Source organism: Electrophorus electricus, chromosome 1 (genome assembly GCF_013358815.1).
Source record: "Electrophorus electricus isolate fEleEle1 chromosome 1, fEleEle1.pri, whole genome shotgun sequence".
Lineage (NCBI taxonomy): Eukaryota > Metazoa > Chordata > Actinopteri > Gymnotiformes > Gymnotidae > Electrophorus > Electrophorus electricus.
The window spans coordinates 24,470,231-24,478,683 of NC_049535.1; positions in this window are offsets into that span (position 1 = coordinate 24,470,231).

An 8,453-nucleotide genomic window follows, 5' to 3' on the forward strand; every position below is an offset into this window, starting at 1 on the left:
GTAAGACAAATGGGAGCTGTATTTCTGGTCACAGTTGTACAATCTCCATTGAAAGTTTTGAATCAAAGTACTACTGTAGCTCTAGGCTCACAAAACATTTTTCAGTTGAATTTTAAGTCTTGTCAAAATATCAAAAATATTTTAAAGTTTTATTATAACTAATGTCTAAAGGTGTCATGTGGCATTTGGAAAGGAATACATCCTTGGACAGTCCTCTATTGAAACTCCCATTACAATGTACACAATGTACTCTGCAGAAACTCCTATTACAATGTACACAAACAGCTTTGTACATTTTCATAGTTATTTTTCACCAGATTGCATGTAATTGCCACTTTCTCTCTGTGGGAACATTTTTCACTTTAACATTTGCTGAGGATAGCAAAGATAGTTCAGTGTGACATGGCAGGTTTGTGGTCTTCATTCTCAACGGATGCTTTTTGTAGCATTTGCGGAATGTAAATGTTCTCAAATGCCATTCTTGTCCATATTAGAGGTGGTCAGTGCCCTTTCACAGCACTTTCCTTTCTGGTAGTGCCTTGAACCCTGGATGGCTTCTGTGGCTTATCCAAGCAGAGTGGGCTTTAGACGAATGTTATGCTGTTGTCCTCTGCTTAAATTAGGGAAGGATTTTCCACAAAAGTGGCTTCAGCTTTGAATGCACTCATCAGGGCCATACAAAATTGAGTAATGTACTTCTGATTAAGAAGTACATTTCTTTGTATTTTTTTTTTTAATCAAAAGGTAACCCTCATGAGAATGTAATTAAATTGATGTTATTATTATTTTGTTATTATATTAGATATATTAGATGTTATTTTATTTATATTGTTTTTTTTCTGTAACTTGTTCCCTTCCTCATAGACATTGTGCCTAAGCATAACCCCAGTGGTTGAGTGACAGTTAACATTGCCTAGAGCAAGTGAGCTAAGGTCTGGTGCCTTAACTTGAAAGGAGACCTGCATGCTGTGGATGACACAGCAGCCTATGAGTAAGTGTTCTGAGATGAGGGGGAGTTATCCAACTCGGGCTGATCAATTTGTGTATCCCAAACCCAGGAAGTTCACTGAGTTCCCACTTCACCCTCTTCCAAATGAAGCTCCCTCGGCAGTTCACTTAAGCCTTTTTATGGTGGTGCTAAAATCCCAAAGGAGGAGTAATCCATTAGAGGAGTAAGGGTGACAAGCGCCGGTGGGCACCTTCCCTCTTCTTCCGCCCGCGAAACTCCCCATCTCAGGTGGAAGGAAGAATCTTTGCTTACGCTACCTTTGCTACCTCCTAACATTACTTGTAACTATATCATGGACGTGTGTTATATAAGTGTACAGTTCAGTGCATTGCGTCACTGAGCATACACCCAGAGCTAAAGAAGCGCAGGCATACGCACCCTCACCGAAGGTGCTAATCAGGTGCTGCTGCAAGGTGCCTCTGGTTAGAACGCATCGATAGGATAACCACATCCTGTTCTCTGGCATAATCCGATGTTTGAATGATATTCAAATCCTACGTATACTTGGAGGAGGGTGATGATTGCATTTGAATCAGTATGAGGTTCAAAATGTGTGATGTGGTTTATATCCCCATTGCTCTGCTGTCATCTAAAGGCTCTTTGACATGCAGAATGACTGATCATCAAACCGTCATCTCATGATCTTTCTCCTGTGTCCTCAAACACCCAGTGAGATTCTGCACAGATGGGACATCTCTTAGCACGCCGGGGCAGCTCTGCCAGGCGCACCTGCCCCCACTCAGCAAATGGCATTCTGAACAAGGCTCATTTGGTCTTGCTCCCATGACACCATGCTGGTGCCGTTAATCACCCTGCGATGAGGTGGGGGTTGGGGATGCTGGGCAATGAACAGGCACCACAGTAAACGAGCAAATCATGCAGAGACTGTACACATCCTGAGAACGTTGGAGAAACATTAGCCCTCTCTCTTTCCTACAAGATACTGTTGCTATGAAGATAAATGTGACAGCTCTAGAATGTGAAGCACATTTTTTAAATTAATTGTTTTTTGCCCTCTGCAGGTTCAGCTAATAATAGCCTCTATTGAAATATCCTTCATATGCTTTTAATAGTTAATCCATCTCATCACCTGAGATACAACAAACACAACACACATATTAAAAAGTATACAGTATAACACTGTGTTTCTGTATAAGTATCACATTGTGTAATTAGCGGTGTTTGTGTGTGTTGTGTATGGTGTGGATAAGGAAGAGAAGCTGTTTGCGTGTGTAGTGTCTTCGTTGTCCTCCTGCCCTTTCTCATCCCGCTTCCTGTCTACATCCCTGGGCTGCAGTTTGGTTGGTGATTCCCTTAAGCACTAAATACACCAGGAGTGTCAAACCCATGTCCAGCATCTATAAACACGACGCGTGAAAACCACTGCAATAGCCAGCATTTATTCATAAAACATATATCAATGGTGCAAAGCTAGTCAAATCAATCCATTAATCCACTCTCATTTTATCCATTATAGCTCAGTATTACTTCCAAATGCATCTGTATAGCACGTAAAAGTAGTTGCAACTGAGTTAGACGACTTTTTTAAAAGCCCCATACATGCATAATTATACATTCTATATAGATGAATTAAAAACACCTTCCTTTTCTATTCTTTTCTATTCATCTTCACTATTATAGGGGTAGCATTCCTATGGCATTCACGTGAATTAACCTTGGTGTTCTGAATTATTAAGTTGCATTAAAATCCATTATGGTGCAAGTATGGCTAATTGCTATGGCCATCTAGTGTGGCTCCTGAATCCTTAAAAAGGGACCTCAATTACTTGTTTAAAAAAGTATTTCTTTTACATGCATGGCTCTCTGCTCAGACTGTAGAAACAAACATAGTCACTGAGAGTAAAACAGAAGTCTGCATTCCATTAAGCAGTTTAGTTTGTGTGTTGTATTTAAGGATCCCACTCTGACATGACGACATGCTGCATACGTGCTGAGGCATAAGTGTGCTCTCATTCTCGTCCTCATGGTTCCATTAAAAGGCCACTTCAAATTCATTATTAATGATGTCACGATGGCCACTGAAGTCATGTCGTCTGGTATCAACTGGTATCAGCCAGGTGAAAAGCAATCTGTAACTGAGAAATCCTTAAAATACTTACTTGCACATTGTCTATGTGTTGCATATTCGTGTATTTATGTCCTCTCAGGATGAACTAGTTCCTGCACCATGTTGTGCTTAGGACTAATACATAAAGCGATTGGGACTCTATGTTGTCAAGCCAGGAAAAGCTGATTATAGTCATTTTAAATGTTCTTTTCAATGATCTCTTAGCACACAGGTTTTAATATGATTCAAACCTGAAGAAAGACACTGTTTTCAAGAAGATGGAGGAAGAGAAACAAGGGGAAAAGAGGCCATACAAAACGAATACACTTTTTAAATCTGCATACACCTAGCACACAACAAAACAGTAAGAACCTTCTCTGCAGTATAGTTCTGCAGTGTAGTGTAGAGTAGTAGTGTCCAGTTCCAGAGGGCTGCAGTCCAGGGCATTTTAGTGATTTATTGATTTCTGTGCTTGAATGCAACTAAACTCAAAATTAACTGCCCTATTGAAACAGGTGCATCTGAGCTGGGAATTCACTAAACCACTGGACTTCAGCCATCCAGGACTGGAACCCTTTACGTGTGATCTAAAGTGGCCCCTGTGGTTGGTAGCAAGTAAATATTAATGGCATGCAATTATGCACTCATGCCTAGCTGTAATAAGTCTATTAAAGTCATGCATTATCAGGAAGAGTTAAACACTCTCTGGGTACACCAGACTAATCCAGAAATAGGACCCCATTGTGTGCAAATGCCAATACATGCACCAACACGTATGCTCAACAGACATAACAAAAGTTTTCCAATTGTGGCAAAGACAGAGCACTATAAATTATGGCAGAGTTAATGTAGCAATAAAGTGAAATACAACTTACATGGGAATGCAAGCTAAATTGGATTTGGATGTATACAGAGCACAGTGCATTGCTGGGTCAGCTCACTGTATTATATGCATGTTGATGCTTTGTTTTCATTGAAAACAACCTTCATTTTGTTTCAAATGCATCAGTAAACAAACATTAGAGGTTAAAGGCATTCAGGCATTTCTACAATTACTGTGTCTAAAATTCTTTTCTTGATGATCATTAATTGTTGTAGATGTACACATGATATATTGTATCAATAGCACTGTAATTTATCAGTGCAGGTGCATTAGTATATGATATACTTAAAAAGGCTATTAGATGACACATATTAGCGTAATTAAATAACAAAACAATTACTAATATCAAAATATACTGAACACAGATAGATAACTCACACAGTCCATTCTTCTGTCAGCCATCTCTGCAGTAAGCCAAGTGAAAATAATCATACAGCAAATGCATCATACAGGAATAACTTTGTTCCAAATGAATTGCTGAGAAGAAATATGTTAAAAAACCTACAGTAAGAAAATGAAAACAATAAAGTTAGGTTAAGTAAGAAATGATGTGTCCTCTGAAGTTTCCTACTGGAAGACCGTTCACAAATACACGCTCCCCCACTTAACTCTTCAACTCCTCAGTTCCTCAACTCCTCGCCTCTTGTGTGATCCATTGACATATTCATAAGCATTTTACAATATGGTAGTATTTGCTACTAAGATTTCTAACACACTATATACAGTATGATTGCAATGATGAAACACAGAGTAATTGTCAGCTTTTTATTGTTATGGTTTTATGTACCAGGGTACATACGTTTTATATGCTCAACTCTTAGCTTACATATATACCTTACTCAGAACCTGCATAGAAAAATGAAAAATTGTAGGTGATTTTTGTTAAAAGCACCTTAAGCATTTTTTTCCATAATACACAATTTTCATAATTCACATTTGGTCCAGTAAGATGCTTCATACTTACAGTGAAAACATGAGATATTACAATATAAGGATCAGAGGTGATCTCTCCAGGTGTCTACCCAGTCTGGAGGTATTACAGTATAAGGATCAGAGGTGATCTCTCCAGGTGTCTACCCAGTCTGGAGGTATTACAGTATAAGGATCAGAGGTGATCTCTCCAGGTGTCTACCCAGTCTGGAGGTATTACAGTATAAGGATCAGAGGTGATCTCTCCAGGTGTCTACCCAGTCTGGAGGTATTACAGTATAAGGATCAGAGGTGATCTCTCCAGGTGTCTACCCAGTCTGGAGGTATTACAGTATAAGGATCAGAGGTGATCTCTCCAGGTGTCTACCCAGTCTGGAGTATTACAGTATAAGGATCAGAGTGATCTCTCCAGGTGTCTACCCAGTCTGGAGGTATTACAGTATAAGGATCAGAGGTGATCTCTCCAGGTGTCTACCCAGTCTGGAGGTATTACAGTATAAGGATCAGAGGTGATCTCTCCAGGTGGCCCTTTGGACTCGTCATGGTTCTTTCCTCTCCCAGCTGTTAAAAAAGCATTATTGTAAACATACCCTGCATGAAGTCATGAGAGCAAGGAATCTGCAACTACTGGTGCTTACCGGTAGAGGTCTGCTGTGCTTGAAGAGATTTGTTTTAATTTTGGCTATTTTGATGCTGTGTCAGGGAAAATGAAATGTCAAATGATAAATGCATTTGAGTCTTTAATCTGACAGAAAGCATGGCTTGGCATGGTCAAACATCTTGGACAGTTTTACATGCACCTAAATAGGAGCAAATTGTGATGGTTTGGCTGAAGGGTGAGCATAAAATCAGGATCATCTCCCACGGTAAGTATCTCAGATGCTGAAGTATCTGAGTGAATGCCTTGCGGTATCTCTGTGTGAATTCCAGCTCAGGGATAGCCTGGATTAGACAGACGAGGACAGATGGAGAGCTACAGACTTTATCAATTCCTTTGTTGGTTTGTTGTTTGTTTTGATATATCTTGACGTGTTAAGGTGTACACAGGTCTATACAGGGAAGACTTTAAGACTTCAGTTGAGTGGTGAAAAACATACATAAAACAAAACTATGAACCTAAAATAAAGCAATCAGAGCCATCTTTACAAATATTCGTTGTCTACGTAAGTACTATAACTTGTTTCTGTGTATTTTTGAAGGAAAAATACATATTTCTCAGGTGGATATGACAGCTGAGGTCTGCCAACAAACGATAGTGCCATCTGGTGGCCATTAACAGCCTTCTAGCATGTGATGTCAAAACTTAAATTGCACTGTATTAGCACCGTTTACACTGGATGCCCTGTGTGGTGTAAAGTACAAAGTATATACAATAAGTATATAGTACTGGTATAGGCTACTTAACCTACAGTAAGTATCCATCATCAGTTAAGAGTTAAAAATGAATTACTTAAAAAAGAAACTACTTCAAATTGGACTGAAGTAGGTTGCTATAAAGTGAAAGGTGTCTCCTAGGATGTATTGTATTCTCAAAGGTTGTCTCCACACACCTAGGCCTGATTTGTTTTTCAATGTTTGTCAATAAAATATTATATAATGTATTTTTATTCTGAAAAAGATTCCAGAGAGTAAACTGCAGTGTACTGTAGTAAAGATAAAAGGTAATCTAAAATGCATAAGGCTTTCAGAGGTCCTTCATCAGCTGTGCACGCAAAGCACTTCTAAAGTTCTAGGAAATCAAACGAGTTTATGTTAGAAAAGCAGATGCTTAAATCATTAATTCTGTGGGGTTCTAAAATTCAGAGAATATAGATACTTCAATTGCTGCCACAGGAACACCTGGCAATGCAAACAGATGCATTCCATTAATGCATTTAACCATTAGTATTAAAGGGCTTTGATGAAATCCTTAATTCTAAAGTTGTTCAACAAAATAATCTACAAGCCTCAATCTTGATTACTCCAATTTCCAGTTTCTTTTGATTACAATTCTAGCAAGAAATACAAGAAATACATACAACTCCTGGGGTAATGGATTTACTTGTAGCAGTTGCAGGCTACAGTACCACAGTTATTATTGGACAAGTCATTTATCTCACTCTTGACGAATGTGTTTTTATATGTTTAGTTTAATCTGTAGGAGATTAAAGATTTCAGAATCCACCAGAATGATACAGAGACCACATCCCCTTTTAAGGAGCCTCTATTAAGTATAATATTAGACATGTTTTATATATAGGATGCAAAGTGAGCATCAAAGGAATTCTTGTTGTCTTAACAGTAGATTGTTTATAGGTCAGTGCATCCAATGTCTGAACAGGTAAAACACAAGTGAAAACATCATCTGTGACATTATGAACTTTATGAACTTATGAACTCCACAGTTCTGAACGCATTCACTCATTTCCACACTTTTCTGGAGGAAATCTTAATTCGCACTTCAAATGAATGGAGGGTTTTGTCAGCCTTGGGATGTAAACAGTTGTATTGTGAATACAAATGAGTCTGTACATTTATTATATATTTGGTATTTAAATCAGAATTTTAGAAGCACTGAAGCACATTGCATGCACAGCTGATGAAGGATGTCTCCTTTGTCTGAAACATCCTGTTCCTGTTTGGAAACTCTGTATTACACTATCCCCCCCCCACACACACACACACACATGCACACACATGCACACAAATGTTTTTTATTCAGGTGTGGCACAGTATTTTTGCTGTTCCTAGGACTGGACTGTTTTGGAGTGAGATCATTGTTGTCATTTGAAGCTACTCCTCCTCCACTCCTCCAGCTTATGAGTCACCACTGAAACAACCATCAACCATTATGTTTTATGGTCATATTTAGCCAAAAAAGGACACCATAAAAAGCACAGGTACTGTCAAATATGGTGATGGACCATTTCTGCTGCAGGGCTGTTTCGCTGCTAGTGGTCCAGAAACACTTTTTAAAATCAAAAGCATACTGAATTTTAGGATTTCAGACCAAGCTCTGCTTGCCTCTGCCAGAAGGTTGAAACTTTCAGCAAGATAATGAGACCAAACACACATCCAAATCTACATAGGCATGATGGGGGATCCAAAAATTATTTTTGCAATCCAGCTTTGAGCCTATCTGAAGGCCTGTGATGTGTTCTGAAGAATATCAAGGAACTGGAACTGTTCTGCATGGAGCACTGGTCTAAGATTTCATGTCATCAACTCAGAGATTTTTTAGGTCCACAATTTTAATACTTGCATATGTGGTTCCTTTAATAAATAATATTCAATTATTATTTGTAATATTAATTTATACAAATGTAAAAATGCAATGAACAATAATAAACTTTTTCCATATCCCTATCTTGGTGTTTTCTATGAGTCTGTTCTTAATTGAATATAAACCTAGCTGCACAGATAGTGATGTCTGATTAAGGAAGTACTTTAGTACTGTGCATAATATTTCTTCATAAAGACATATGTTTAAGTCATATGTCATATGTTAAAACTTCTCAAAGTGACCAACTCATCACAACCTCCATTGTGGTTCACATAATTAACATTTCTAAAACAACTTGAAT